General features: G+C 45.0%; 1 protein-coding gene and 1 long non-coding RNA gene across 2 annotated transcripts in view; one reads left to right on the top strand and one right to left on the bottom strand.

Annotated features, from left to right (window-relative positions):
- The window catches only part of LOC103824645 (ceramide transfer protein), a 163,106-nt gene that overhangs the window by 91,806 nt on the left and 57,690 nt on the right, over positions 1-13,610 (bottom strand).
- Positions 4,608-12,635, top strand: LOC127061004 (uncharacterized). Its single transcript, XR_007780373.1, has 3 exons — positions 4,608-4,843; positions 6,677-6,791; positions 12,106-12,635. It is a non-coding gene; the product is annotated as an uncharacterized LOC127061004 (long non-coding RNA).

The following is a 13,610-nucleotide window of genomic DNA, read 5'->3' as shown; positions in this document are numbered from 1 at the left end:
TGCCTGCTGCCCCTAGCCAGCCACACTCAGCGCCCTACATGAAGAAAGGCATTAAATAGTGCCAGCATGGTGGAGGACACCACTGCCTGCTCAGTGGTGGCAGGGCCACATGGCCAGTGGCAAAAATATGGCAAGTGACTCTCCAGCACAGAACCTAGACGAGATCGGCCTTCTTGTAGGAATCTTTGAATTGATGGAACTTGTTGGCAATGGTACCTATGAGCATCAGTTTTTCTTCTAGTCAGAGGAGGAAGTGAGGACATGTGAGGGAAAGCAACATGGCGGCATCAAGGTCAGTGGAAAAAAGAGGGGAAGGAGGTGCTCCCGTGTTGGAGCCGAAATTCCTCTGCAAGCCATGGTGAGGGACCATGATGAAACAAACTGACCTTCTGCAACCCATAAAGTCTATGGAAGATGCAGAGATCCACTTACAGCCCATGGTTAATGTGCTCACGCCAGAGCAGGTGGATGCCAGAGAAAGCTGTGATCCAGTGGGAGACCTGAATAGAGAGAGAGGGCCCCTGCTTCCAAACTAGAGCAGCCTATCCTTAAAAGACTGCACCTCGTGGATGAGTGACCCATGCCACATCAGTTTTGGGAAGACTGTTTGCCCATGGGAGGGACCCCATGGCATAGCATAGAAAAGACTCCTCTCCCTGAACAAACAGAAGAAGATCTCAAGTGGCGAACTGACCAAAACCCCCATGTCCTGTCTTCCGGCACTGTCAGTGGGAAAGAGGGGAGGGGCTGGGGGGGGGGGGGGGGGGGGAAGTGGTTTAAAGGCTTATTTTACTTCTCATCCTCTGACTCTGTTAATAATAAATTTACTTTATACCTTTAAATTTTAACCTGTTTTGCCCTTAGAGTGTTTTTCTCCCTGTCCTTATCTCAACTCATGAGCCCTTCATTAATGCTCTTTCCCTCTCCTCTGCCCAACTATAGCAGAAGAGGGTGAGCAAACGACTTTTGTGGGTGCCTGGTGCTTGGCCAGCATCAAACCATGACAGCCCATTCATGCTAATCTCATCAAGTTCAACAACGCCAGGTGCAAGGTCCTACACCTGAGTCAGGGCAATCCCCATCCGAAATACAGGCAGGGTGAAGAATGGATTGAGAGAGCAGTCCTAAGGAAAAGGACTTGGGGGTGCTGGTGGACAAGAAGCTTGACATGACCCAGCAATGTGAACTTGCAGCCCAGAAAGCAAATTGTGTCCTGAGCTGCATCAAATGCAGTGTGACCAGTAGGTCATGGGAGGCGATTCTGCTTCCCTACTCTGCTTTCATGAGACCCCACCTGGAGTACTGTGTCCAGCTCTGGGGCCCCCAGCATAAGAAGGCCATAGACCTATTGGAGCAAGTCCAGAGGAGACAAAGATGATTAGAGGGTTGGTGCATCTCTCCTATTAGGAGAGGCTGAGAGAGTTGGGGCTGTTTAGCCTAAAGAAGAAAAGGCTCCAGGAAGACCTTAAAGCAGCCTTCCAGTACCTAAGGGGAGCCAGAAGGCTTTCTTGAAGGAAAAAGTTCTCATTATCTATCTCTAAAATCATGTTCAATTTACCTAGATTTTTTTTGTTTTGACCACACCATCTCATGAATTTTGCCCTCATCCTCTTCCCTTAATTGGAGAAGCTTAACCACCATTTTTCCTTCCTTTGGGAGTACTCCAATGTCTAACTGTACCTGTAAATCCTGCCCTAAAAGATTGCACCCTGCTTCTGGAACTAATAGAACATCCCTGATTCCTACTTTATTTACCTCTTCAAACTTTACTTCCTTTATAACTGAGACCTTGAACCCCTCCCCTTTTGCACCTACTACTTGCATGTTATCTTGACCCTTTTTGCACCCCTTTGAGATTCTACAAACACAAGTTCTTTCAGCCCCCTGTGTCTACTAGGAATTAAAATTCTTCCTCCTGGGGGACTATTTTTAAAGTTATCAAGAGCTCCTGATGGTATTCTGTCCCCAGGAGATAGAGCCCCTGACACCCCTAATCTCCCGCTTCTCCTTTTTGCTCAGTCTCATAAGACCCTCAGGTCTTTTTCCTTCTGGGGGCAATTCTTTCTAATATGTCCATTGTCTTTACAGTAAAAGCAAACTGGTCCTAAATTCCCCCGTTTCCCAAATTCTCCTTTTTGTGCCCAGTCCAAAGAGCTGCATTCCCCCTGTCCTAGGGTGACGTTAGGATGCTTGTATCCCCATTTGTGTGCGTTATTCATGCTGGATATTATGTTCTGTGCCTTTAAGACTGGCTCTGCAGAGTGAAAGTTTTGTTTTGGGCCTCTTATCAGCCACTCGGCGGGACATACAGACAGTATAGTACATAGTGCTGCTTTTTGCCCTGCTGTTTTCGCTTTGCTCTTGCTTCTGCTTTGCTTCTGCTTGCTCTTGCTTTCTTCTTCTCATTAGTTAGTTTAGCTAAACAGTCCAAATTCCTTCCTGGACTGTTTCCCCTTTCCTGTTTGGACCTACCCAAACCTGCTCTGGACTGGGACCTGGGAAACACCGAGAGAGAGTTTGCATCTTGTGGCTGCAGCAGCTGCCCCAGCGCCGGAGGGACTGATAACAGAGCGACCACTCCCAGGAGAGACTTTCTGAATTTGTCATCTTTTTCAGAGCAGTGAAAAGTGGTGTCATCCGATATTGTTCATTTTGTGTGCTGGGGGGTGCTGTGCCTGTTAAATAAACAGGTTCCTTCCACTTCCTTCTGAGGAATTCTTCCCGAACCGGTTGGGGGGAGGGGCCGTGTGGGTTTGCTTTCTGGAGGGGCCCCCTTTTTGGAGATTCTCTCCCAAATTTGCCCCAAACCAGGACACCCCCTCCACCTATCTTCTCACACTCGGAATCCCCCTGCCTTACTTACCTGGCTTGTTCTTTACATGCTGGTTTCCTTCCCTAATGGCAGTTACCATTACCTTGGCTTTTGCCTTCACCTTCTCTTTGTCCCTCTTTATATACACCTTCTATGCTTCCCTTAAAAGATCCTCTAACCTCCTTTCTTGCCAACCATCTAACTTTTCTAACTTTCTCCGTATATCTGGCCAGGCGTGAGTGACAAAATTTATCTTTAGTAAGATCCATCCGGCCACTGTGTCAGAGTCAACCCCTGAATATTGCCTCATATTCTTCCTCAACCTTTTTAACCACTCACTTGGGGGTTTCTTCCCTCTTTTGCTGCTCATAGAAAGCCTTACAGGCATTTTGATTATGTGGCGCTGCTTCTTTGATACCTCTTATAATAAATGTTCTGTATTTCTCCATGTCTTGCCTTCCCCCAGTGTTGTTGTGGTCCCAGGCAGGGCGCACTATGGGAATTTTCAGATCCCCAGGAGGTCCTTGAACATGCTCCCTTTCCCATATTCGTATCCCAGCAGCCCTGATCATCTGTCTTTCCTCTGGTGTGAGCAACATAGTCATTATTGATTGCATTTCCTCCCATGTATAAATATTGGGCCCCAGAAACTGGTTTAACTGCTCCGCTAACCCACGGGGGTCTTCTAATAGTCCTTTTAATTCCTTTTTAAACATTCTCACATCAGAGAAACTGAGAGGTATGGTTACAAACCCAATTCCTCCCTATACCCCCGCCAGGGGTACTTCCCTCAGGGGATACAGTCCCAATGCTTGGCTCCCATCCTCTGATCTGCTTTCCTCTCTTTGTGTTACTCTGCTCCTGGTGTTCTGGCTAGGCCCATCAGGGGGTAGGGGAGGTGCAGTTGTAGCTACTGGAGGTGGGGAAGGTAAGTGGTCTAATGGGTCCCACTCCGTATGTTCTGCTACCTTAAACATGCTCACCTTCGAGGGTGCGTTTTCCCCTTCCCAGCCAGCAGCATAGACAGTCTTTTCCTGATTGAATGGTTTCTTAGCTCTTACATACATGTTTAATACTTGGCGTATCCATCCCTTGTCTGACCCATATCTCAGCCAGTATACATGATCACTCCTAATTTCCATTCTGGTCCATTCCAATATGCAGTACTGAACCATTTAGCTTTTGTCCTTATCTCTGGTGTTGGGGTCATATTTCCACCGGGCTCACTTCCTTCCCAGTGGACTATCTGGGGGTATGCCCATTGGTTCCTCTTCAATCTCTGCTTCTTCCTTTGGGGATTTGCTACTCACCCATGATCCCATCCTGACTAGGAGATCACAGGTCTACCCCCAACAGAGCCTGCCCTTCTAGCCACAGGCCCTCCTGACAGAGCCCATCTCCCTAAGAAGGGCGAGGGAAAGGGGAAGAAAAGAAACCAGGAAAGGAGGAAGGACAAGGAAAGGGAAGACAAAGAGAGGAAAAGGGGAGGAAAAAAGGGGAAGAGAGAGAAAAAACTAGGAAAAAAAGCTTTACCTCTCTTCTGAGAAAAAAACCTATGGTTCAGGGGGCTTCCATTCCCGCCCCGCTCCGGCTCGGCTCACTCAGCCCTGACTCTCCATGGCACAGCTTGGCTAAGGTCCGCCCCTGGCCTGCCCCGGCTTGGTTTGGCAGCTCCTCCCCGACTCGCCGTGGCACATGAAGTGTTACACCTACTACGGGGTAACCCCACCGCAGCAAACCTCTCAGTGGTTGTCCCGTTTCTAGCCCTATCTCGGCTGGATCCGGGAACCACGGAGCTGGTTGCACCCAAGAGCCATCCCTGCCTGAGTTCGGTAACTGCCAGCACCACCAGCAAAGGATTTCCCCCACCATGTGCTTGCCCACACAATAGAGGTTTCGCCTTTTAACCCTTTAACCCCTCCCAAGGGTTGACCCCTTCTTTGCTGTCCACTGCTGGAGATCACTTCCTCAAATAAGCCGACCCACCCAGACGTCCCAACCCCGGCTGTCTCTTGATAACAACACGAGGAGGTAAAACATAACTATAAATCTATAAAACTTTTCTTAACCTATATATATGATATTTATCTGTTAATTGTGAGAGTCAATAATTGCATTACTCATCTATCACACTTATCATCAGTGTTTCTAATTCAGGATTCTTGTCAATTATGCTTAATTGCTAAACTTATAAAACTGTACTTGCCCTCTGTCATGTGTGCATCTTTGGAGCATTTTCAGCATGTATTTCGGTGTGTTGTGCACCTGGGAGGACCCTTCATAAAGGTAAACACATTTTATCACCCAACTGTGTCTGGCTCATGATTTTAGGGGCCAAAAAGGCAACACAAGTGTGGAAGGGGCTCACAGCTGGTCTGTGAGTCAGAAAGGGTTAGTGAAAGAGAGGAGTTGATAAGAGTCGCCTTTGCTCCTGAAAGGAGCTTTACCAAGGAGAGAGAGAGAGATAAAGGAGGGACAGGCTGCCTTGCTCCAATGAATACTATGCTGATTTACTCTGACCAATGAATAAGTATAAACTTTATGAAAGAGTATAAAAAGACAGCATGCTGTAAAATAAATATAGAGAAGCCCTCTTAAAAACAGTGTGTTCTTCTGTTTGTTATGACCGTCTCAACAATGACACACAAGAGGCCAGGAAATTAACTTTGGTACAAAAGATAATAGCTTATACTCCGCACCCTGTAATCACCATCTTAGGCCAAAAAGGGGGGCATTGGCTTTCCCCAAGCCATATGTTGAAATATCAGACTGTTTTAATGGAGTGAGAAGACATGGAGTTGAAAGTAACCACAGCGGTAAATCCAGCCCAATTCCTGAAGAGCCCCATGGAAGAGGATGAACAGCTAATCCATGATTGCTTACAGACTATCGAGCAAATTTATGCAAGCTGACCAGACTTGCAAGACACACCTTTAAAAGATCCAGAGATAGAGCTCTTTACAGACAGAAGTAGCTTGGCGCAAGATGGAAAACTAAAACCTTGCTATGCTGTAGACACATGAGAGGGACCAATCTGATTTTTATTTATGCCTCAACATATGTTATACATGAGGTGAAGGATTCCTGTAGCGACTGTACACCTGCTGGGAGCCCTGTCCCCAGGGAGGCTTCCCCTGACAGCCAATCAGGCGAGAGAAAGCTTCCATGATCGATCGGGCTACAAGCAATCCCCTACTTGCTAGTGGGGCAGATGCCTGGGAAAAAATGCCTGGAAAATTTGGCTATGGGAGGAGCCTTAGCACATAAAAACAGTTAACTGCGGCATAACCGGGGCCATTTTCCTTTGGGTTTCTTGGAGGGATTGGGGGCTTGACTGGAGGGTCAGCTTGGCCCCCCTCCCCGCCTCGCATTTTTCTCCCTGCAGTCTTGCTTCCATGTCTGGTCCTGCTTCCCTGTCTGGCCCTGCTTCACTGCTTCCCGAGGAGCTCCTTGCCACAACAACCTGGCGCTCTGCTGTTTCTGCCTCCACCCACATCCACCATGCCCCAGCTCTGACAGCCCACAGCTTCTCCACAAGTGTGCCTGTAGCCACGGCAGCCTGTTCTTCACTGATGGGAGAGACAGGCAGCCTGCTGCTGTTTGAAAATCACGCCTAGCTGCTATGGGAGCCACGCAAACTCATTGCAGCTTGCAGCACACACGCTCCATCTGCTGAGCTGATGCCAACAGAGTGCCCCTGGGTTCTTGAGATAACGCTGTCCCTGTTTTCTATTTCTCTCTCAGTCTCTCTTTTTCCCTCTCTGCTCTCTTTGCTATCCTCCTTTGGGAGGAACACTTATCTTTCTTAATCAAGAAACAGTTCTAAGATATAATAGTGCCGTGTTCATGCTTTATTTTCAACAGAGAAATCTATCAAAAAGAATCCTCACTGACTCCTTCTTTCACAGCGGGACGGGACAACATGTCAACTGAGGTAATAGAAGCTGCACCACTGGCTGCAGACACCTCAGCACAAAAGGTAGAGCTCATAGCACTATGAAAAGCCCTGAAATTGGCAGCACAAAAAAAGTAAACATATGGACTGACTCAAAATATGCTTTTAGCATTGTTCATGTCCATGGAGCCATATTGAAAGAAAGAGGTCAATTAACAACACAGGGGTCTCCGATTAAGTACAAACAAGAGATATTATCCCTCCATGATGCCATCTAACTACCCAGAGAAGTGGCTGTACTACATGGCAAAGCACACCAATATGGGAATACCCAAATTCATGCACAAAATAGACTTGCAGGTAAAACTGCACAAGAGGTTGCACAGCAAGGCATCTTAGCATTAATACCTGAGAAAACTATTTCACTTCCAGAAATTAGTCCTGGATATATTAAAGCACATTTAAAATTAACTACTTCTCTAAAAGCCCAGAATAATGAAGGCAGATAGCTAGTAACTCCCAATAACCGGGTCATAGTCCCACCACAACTGATGTTACAAATTGTAAAGGAGAAACATCAGCAAAATCACTGGGGAATCGATGCTATGGTAACCAGCCTACTGACTCAGATACTCAGTGTCCGTATGACAAAGATTTTCAAATCCGTTACAGAAAAATGTCCAACGTGTCTTAAGAATAACCCTCTGAACTTAAAAAGGTATCACTAAAAGAGGAAACACTCCTGGAGATTACTGGCAAATTGATTTTTTTGAGCTATCATGCCAACAAGGATACAGGTATCTCCCTAGTGTTTGGAGATACCTTTTCCATGTGGCCAGAAGCATTTTCCTGCCAGACCAACAAAGCTACGGAAGTCATCAAGGTACTCCTTAATAAGATCATACCCAGGTTTGGAGTGCCTATAAGGGATGTCATCTGATAGAGGACCTCATTTTATATCTGAAGTGTTACAGCAATTTAGTGAGCAATTCGATATCAGTTGTGATTTGCATACTCCATGGAGACTGCAATCTAGCAAAAAGGTTGAGCAAATGAATCAAATGAATGAAACAAAGAGGAAAATTAGCAAAATGTGTCAGGAAACCACTTTGAAATGCCCACAGGTGTTGCCACTTTGTTATGAATTAAAGTACAACCTTGAGCTAACCTGAAGGTGAGCCTGTATGAGTAGATGTTTGGGAGACCATATTCTTTTAAAACTTTTCCTGGGTCTGAAGAACAAATTGGGAATCAGAAAATAGAACAATACTTAACTTCATTAGGGAAATCCTTTAAAAAACTGAAAAGGATTATAATTTTCTCACAACCTCTTATCCTACACAACCCAGTTCATTAATTTCAGCCCACTGAAAAAAGTGTACATCAAGACCTGGAAATCAGAACCACGTCAGGATGTGGCAGGACATCCCCCCCTGCCCTAGGAGGGCATATCTGTTGCCTATCAGTTGGTGCAATAACTCAGGGTATCTTCCCCCTCACATGAATTTGCTAATTGGCGAAATAACTCAATCAGGACAGCTTGTCTTATAGTGAATTATTTCAGTGCCATGGAGGTGACATTCCCAGCTTACAATAAACATCTTGCCTTGAAAGCAAAATCATACAAAGATAAGCTGGAAATTTTGACTGACAGACACTTCACTTTACAAATTATAAAAGCTACACCATTGTCTTAGTTTAAAAGACAGGTGTCTGCCAAGGAAGACAGAAACCTTCCTAAAATGGAAAATATGACCCCCATCCCTCCAAATTATTATAGTTTTGAAATTACGGGGCTTTCAGGCAAAGACATGGGAAAAGGAACAGTTCTTTACTAGTATGTATTCGTATATTGAGACAAACAAACAACAACAATGGCAGCAACATCAAAGAAAACAGAAACCCATTAACAGCCTTCTCTCAGCTGGCAAGAACTTTCCCCTTTGGTGTAGTTATGACCACAGCTGGCAGGGGCAATGTTGGCTCCCAGCCAAGCAGGACTGGTGCACTGATTTCCCCACGGCTGCAGGGGGCGCTGTAGCATGAGCTCAGCTACCTCTCCACATGGCAATGGCAACTCAGGTGACAGGGGAGAGAGGGGGTGGCTCCCTTTGCAAACTCACAGGGAGCAGCCAGTCTCAGTGCCACTCCAGGTGGCAAAATGGACTGTAGCAAGAACCTCGGAGCAGTGGGCTGAAACAGCAGAGGCAAGCACACCAGGAGTGGCAAACAAAGTGTAGCAAAAAAAAAACCCCAAAGTGGTGGCAGGAGCAGTGGGGTGTCTGGGCGGACACAGGGTGTTAAGGTAAAGTGTAACAACAAACCCGAAGCAGTGGCAGAAAACAGCAGGGCTGGGCAGCGGAAGCCAGGATCCTGCAAGCAGCTTTTGCATGCAGCTGGGATATGCTCCCTCCAGAGAATGTTTGGGAGTTGGGGTCCCAGGTTTGCCACTGAGACACCCGAGCAAATGGTGAGGGCCCCTCCCAGTGAGATCAGCTGTTGTAAAGGTCCCAGTTCAATGGAAGCTCTTACAAGCAAAGGCTCAGGCATGGTAAGGTGAAGCAGTAAAGGATGTAACTCCTCTGGGCAGCAACAGTCCAGCACCAAAAGCACAAATCATCCCTGCTCTGATCTCAAGAGAGATAGCATGAGAGAGGGCTGAACTCAGCTCTTGACCCCCAGCCAAGTCTGAGGTATCTCTGCACTTCCCCATAGAAAGCCCCACGTCCCCCCTCCTCTCCATCTTGGCCATATCTTTTGTCTCTTTTAAGTACCCATCATTCCCATCTCTTAGGCAACAAATGGGAGAAAAATTCCCTGGGAGAAAAGGAAAAAAAAAGGAAAAATCCTAACCTCCAACAGTCATATTTTCACAAAGCAGAAGTCTTCTGACATTCCCTGGAAAAGAATGGATTCTTTTCCCCAAAGTCAGGACACTACTTTGTGGTTACTCTCTCGAAGGTTGAGTGAAAGGACTCTGTGTACCTCATAATCAATTCGGTCATAAGTTACATTGACTGCCAATCTATACTATTTCTTTGCTAGCTGTAATATAGGTACCTTAATGTTGTACACTGTTTTATGTTATCTACTAGTAGTTCTTTTGTTTTATCCTGTGTAGTAAGTAACTGTTAAAGGCCTCATGTCTATTCAATAAATAACTCATTTTATAATAGACCTGATTGGCCATCCTTGAGAACTTGCAAGCCAGAGTAATTTAGGTGCGGGTCACCTGAGTAGAGCTGCTGCCAAAAATCTGAGCCTAAGGCAGGGTTTGACTAAAGCTCTCACTCGATCCATAACACAGGAGCAGTGAAAAGGACCTTATTTGGTTCTATTGACTACAAGAACAGCGATGAAAGTGAAAGGACTTAACTCCTGGATTCATTGCACACAAATTAAGAAAGCTCTAGACTCGGAGTGAACAGTGGAAAACACCAGACTCCTATGACAAAAAAATTCAAAGACATCTATGAACAAGCAGGGAAATGTATACATTAATGTTTATGGGAACCTTTTTTCCTTTAGGTGGGACTGTGGGAGAAAATTTGATATTAATGTTAATCCAGGGGTTTGGTAAAATGTGCATTCTGTCCAGCTTTACAAGCCTGCCTCCCTATCCCCGGTTCAACAGGGGAACCCATTCCCTGGGGAATTATCCCTATAGATCTGTCAATTGTAATTCACTATGATAATCTAACTAAGGGAATAGCAAAAGCAAACATCACCCACTATTTGGATGAGGAAGAGAAATGTAGGCGACAGGGAGATGGCCTCCTTGAAGATCCAATAGCTTGGAAACCAAGAGATAACAGAATTCTTTTTGGAAAGGAAAAAGGTAAAGAGTACCCAACAGGATCCTAGTCTCGACCAGTGTTGTTTAGGATTTTGCCTTAGCCATTTCAGGAGGCCAAGCAGCCAAATTGATAGAATTATCTGTTACTAAAACTCACATTCAAAATGTTTCAAACTTGCCAGAGAGTCAAACTCTCTGAAGCAAGCCTTGTACCTGAAGAAAGTCCTTGGAAAGACAGTGGAAATACTTGGGGAAGGTGGGATGGTGTCTAGATTGGGGAATCACACCCATATGTAATCTAAGAGTCAATGGGGGTGTAGAGAAAAACAAAACCATACAAGTCAGTCCAGGACCATAAGCAGGATGGACAAATCAGTTCTAAATTGTAGTAACGTGGTAGCAGCTTTCTGGTCATAGAGAGAAACAGATAGTTTCCCAGGCATTGTTCTGGGAAAAGGTGTGAGAAGCTCAGAGAAAAGAATTATAAACAATCCTTAATCTCTGCAGCTGTGACCATGTTAAGTGTCTTATGTGATGTTTACAGTAAGGTTGTTTACCAAATGTGTGTCATGTTACTTAGCCAATCATGTGAAATATATTACTTAAATGACCAATCAGGTCCACCTGTTGCAAAAGACAATATAAAAGAAGACAGCTGAATAAAGGAGAAGCTTTTTGCCTTTATGCCTGCTGAATGATGGAGTGCATGTTGCCTTCTTTACTGTCCCCTATACCTTCGGTGACAGTAACAAACCTTTAGATTGTGTTAAATCCATGGAAGTTCCTTCCCCAGGTTATACTGTTTGGACTACTTCAGATGGATATTGTAGTACTCACCTTACATTTGAATCAACCACCAGGAAAGTTACCTTAAGGTTATTTACCCTATGTCCAACTTGGAAAAGAAGCCCCATAAAGGCCCAATACTGGAATAAGGCAAAACAAGATACTGGGGATGAATGGACAGGGCCTTCAGCTTCTACACAGTTTGAATAGGCCTACAGAGTTTTCTCTTACTCTGAGTCATGGCTCTAGAAAATAGGATTTTGTTAGATAATCTGACTTGGCAGATAAGGAAACTATCTGAAACCACGGAAAGGGGATTTCAAATTATGAATAAACAAATACAGGCAAACACTAGATTTATGTTACAAAACAGACTGGCCTTAGATTTATTGCTGGCCAAAGAACAAGGGGTTGGTGGGTATTTAAAATTGGATAAAGAACACTGTTGTGTACTCATCCCAAATGTAACAGACCTCCAGAGATGACAGAATGCAGCAAGTTGCTGAAGACAGCAGAGCTATTCAAAAGGCCTCTGAAACTAATTGGCTTAATAAAATTCTCCAAGGAATAGGGGGATGTTCCCTGAGAGGATGGCTGGCTGGAATGCTGGAAACCATCATAATTGTAGTACTTAGTGTAGTAATTATTGTATTCAGCAGTGTTGCTCTTAGCTGCATTCGTAGAATAATCAGTTATGATCTTGAGCAAATGTATATGACTCTAGATAGAAATCAAATTGAAACGTATTGAATGACCATGAAGAAATTTAGACCAAAAGGGTTAATTCAATTTTTACTGTGCCTGTGAAACTTTTAGCAGAGGAACAAGGCCTGCAAAAGCTGCTTTCAGCAAGGACAGTTGGAAGATAAGAAGAAGACATCTGGCCCAAGAATGCAGTTGTTATAGATGGGTAATGTGATGATTTGCTCTCACAATTAAAGTATGAATATTGTATGTATGTCAAGAGAAGTTTTATTGATGTATGGTTATGTTATTGTAGTTTGTTGTTTGGACACCCTCTGTTCTCTCCATAGTCCCCTTTCCCCCCCTCTGTATTGTTGCCACCGGACAGCCTTGACTGTCAGGGTTGTCAGGGACATGTGGAGGGAAGGCATGTACATGTGCCCCTTACATGGGGCAGTTGGGAATGGGGAAAGCTTGTTGCTGGGGAGGTTTGGCATGACAACACCTCACCTCCAATCAAGTTGCAAGAAGGTCTCCACCAATGGACAGCAAAGAAGAGTTGAATAACAGACTTTGGGAGGGGCCAGGGTTGGCTGACGCAACACCAGGGGTATAAAAAGTGGAGCAGCCATTTTGTGGATGAGCTTGTAGCAGTTGGTCACACTCCCAGAGCTGCTCTTTTTCCTTATTCAGTCCTTTGTTGTGTTTGTTGAGGTTTAATAAACCTTTAAAATTTTAAAGTGAGCAGTCGTTTCTCACACAGGCAGACAAAACAAAGGACTGAATCTCTAGGAACTTGGGGTTGGATTTATGGTAATGGGTAAATGATACTATGCATGTAGCCACTGTATATAGGTGGCTGGTAGAATCACGTGTCTGCGTTACATTAGGATCTCCTGCATGCACCTCAGGCCTGAATAAATTATGCCCTCTTTAACAGAATTGTAGTGTTTGAGAGTTTGATTCCAATATTTCGGACATTTGATAACAAGATAAGGAAAAGAAACAGTAACAGCAACAATACTAAGAACAACAGTTAATAAATAGGGTGATTACATGCAAAAAATGCTTATGGAAGTCTGACCAACCCGCTATTACGGCAGCCAGTGCTACATGGTTTTCCAAGACAAAAGAGAAAATGGCAGATGCCAATGCAGCTGGTGTCCTTCCCCCGAGGCCCGAGACAATGAAAAAGAATGGCAGACAAATCATCCGCAACTGCGTTTCTCCCCCAAGCCTAAAACAATAAATAACAACGGACGAACCTTCCATGTTGCACCATGCCATGCCCTCTGCTCTGCACCTTGCTTTGCTCCCTGTCTTGGGGTGATTTTAATGATGATACTCTATTCCCTAATTGATTACTCTTTGCCCAGAAATGGTTGCTGTAGCTTTAAGGGAAGTCCGGGGCGGGGATGGGGGGAGAGCCTTAGGGCTCTCGCACAAGCTTTTTTCAAAAACCTGACTCCTGGGCGTGCTTGGTGCGATGGGGACCTGCGGTTACTTTGTTGCTTAGCTAGCTTGGGTTTTTGTTAGCTTGGGCAAGAAGTTTTTGGGGTTTTTCCTTTCCCTGGCCTTGGGAGACTGCAACCCTTCAGCAACTTTTGGTTTTTTTCTTGAGTTGTTTGGCTTGGTTT

The sequence above is a fragment of the Serinus canaria genome, chromosome W (genome assembly GCF_022539315.1).
Source record: "Serinus canaria isolate serCan28SL12 chromosome W, serCan2020, whole genome shotgun sequence".
NCBI lineage: Eukaryota > Metazoa > Chordata > Aves > Passeriformes > Fringillidae > Serinus > Serinus canaria.
Note: the sequence above shows the minus strand (reverse complement) of the source record. Positions and strands in the feature narration are given on the sequence as shown.